The sequence below is a fragment of the Nansenia antarctica genome (assembly GCF_963989245.1).
Source record: "Nansenia antarctica genome assembly, chromosome: 9".
Lineage (NCBI taxonomy): Eukaryota > Metazoa > Chordata > Actinopteri > Argentiniformes > Microstomatidae > Nansenia > Nansenia antarctica.
Genome location: NC_137679.1, coordinates 45,700,439 through 45,702,938, shown reverse-complemented (window position 1 = coordinate 45,702,938; position 2,500 = coordinate 45,700,439). Strand labels below are relative to the sequence as shown.

The following is a 2,500-nucleotide window of genomic DNA, read 5'->3' as shown; positions in this document are numbered from 1 at the left end:
CAGTTCCGCCTACCAATGGTATCATATTGCTCAAGCCAACCAACGACTTCTAGCCAATCGGAGGCAGAGTAGTGGGCCGGGCCTTAAGAAGTTTGATTGAGTGTAATGTTAACTTGTAGAGACGTTCGCTTTTAGCAGCCCGCTATCTCGCTAACTTTAGTAAGAGTCTATTAAAATGGAAGCCAAGTTTCTTAAACCTGGCAAAGACACAGCTATACTAGAACGAGGAGTAAGGAATAAATGGCGCTGGGCATGGATAGAGGAGAGTAGTGAGGGGAAGCCTTATGGACGTGGTGCCTCAAACTGAGGGAGCCAGGTGCTTGTTTCTGTACGCCGTGCTCAAAGAAACTCGTCTACGGCAGTGTAGTATATACTATATATATAGTATATAGTATAGTAGTGGGAAGAAGGTTATTGCTCGACATGCCTCAGATCCCGGTCACCAAGCTTCGGTTCGAGCGCTTGCTCATACAACAACCTTGCCGGGAGCGACGGCTACAGGTAGCCTACCACTTCATCTTCAATGACCGACCGTGTTTGCGAGCAAAAGATCTGAGTGTGCGCGTTTATAGCTGAACATGATCTGTCTTTCACAATGGCTCAGCCACTCGTCGATTTGTGCAAGAAGCTATCAGAAGACAAAAATGCACTGACAAAGCTGTCCGTTTCCAATCAGCACGCCAGCTATTTAAACACACATGGCCTTTGTCCCGGAATTTAAAAAACGGCTGTGTGAAAAGCTTAAAAAAAGCAACGTTTTCAATGAATACCGACGAAGCTACTAATCTTAACATGGACAAAATCCTCAATGTCCTTGTTCGATTTTTTTATGATGATCTGGCCAAAATAACAACACAACACCTAGCCAGCAGGAAAGTAAACATCGCCAACTCGTCAGCCCTCATGCAGGAGCTCAAAGATATCCTGGAGTCCAATGGTCTTGACTAGTCACTAGTCATCAGTATTCTACTTGATGTAGATCTATTGATCTATTGTTATAGTGATAGTGGCTTAATAAGTGATGCAATCAGTTTGGCCTTAAGTGATTTTATCAGTTTGTTCTTTTAAAGACATCTAAATATATTATTTTATGTTGTATTGAGTATAAAACAGTATTAATGCATTTTAACATTGAGACATATATTTTGTATTGACTATAAAATAGTATTAATGCATTTAAACATTGAGACAAGAAGCTGTCTTCTGTACCCGCTCTCCCAATATCTCAAACTGTGACCCCCCTCCCCAAGAAAAAGTTTCAGGCACAGGATTTTTTCCCACTTTAAGCCCTGTGTGTGTGTGTGTGTGTCTGTGTGTGCGTCCCAACCACTTGGGTAGGGTGTAGTTCACATGTAGGGGTAGGGCTACATGGCTGAAGTCCAAACTGAGGTTTTTATTTTTTTTATCACTTGAGTTTTTATTGGGTTTCAGCATAGACACGGACAGAACATGGACAGAACATCATATCTACATCATAGACATGGACAGAACATCATATCTACATCATAGACATGGACAGAACGTCATATCTACATCATAGACATGGACAGAACATCATATCTACATCATAGACATGGACAGAACATCATATCTACATCATAGACATGGACAGAACATCATATCTACATCATAGACATGGACAGAACATCATATCTACATCATAGACATGGACAGAACATCATATCTACATCATAGACATGGACAGAACGTCATATCTACATCATAGACATGGACAGAACATCATATCTACATCATAGACATGGACAGAACATCATATCTACATCATAGACATGGACAGAACATCATATCTACATCATAGACATGGACAGAACATCATATCTACATCATAGACATGGACAGAACATCATATCTACATCATAGACATGGACAGAACATCATATCTACATCATAGACATGGACAGAACGTCATATCTACATCATAGACATGGACAGAACATCATATCTACATCATAGACATGGACAGAACATCATATCTACATCATAGACATGGACAGAACATCATATCTACATCATAGACATGGACAGAACATCATATCTACATCATAGACATGGACAGAACATCATATCTACATCATAGACATGGACAGAACATCACATCTACATCATAGACATGGACAGAACATCATATCTACATCATAGACATGGACAGAACATCATATCTACATCATAGACACGGACAGAACATCATATCTACATCATAGACACGGACAGAACATCATATCTACATCATAGACATGGACAGAACATCATATCTACATCATAGACATGGACAGAACATCATATCTACATCATAGACATGGACAGAACATCATATCTACATCATAGACATGGACAGAACATCACATCTACATCATAGACATGGACAGAACATCATATCTACATCATAGACATGGACAGAACATCATATCTACATAATAGACATGGACAGAACATCATATCTACATCATAGACATGGACAGAACATCATATCTACATCATA

The 2,500-nt window shown here is 39.6% G+C and overlaps 1 protein-coding gene across 1 annotated transcript in view; it reads left to right on the top strand.

Annotated features, from left to right (window-relative positions):
* The window catches only part of LOC308165700 (N-chimaerin-like), a 19,376-nt gene that overhangs the window by 13,134 nt on the left and 3,742 nt on the right, over positions 1-2,500 (top strand).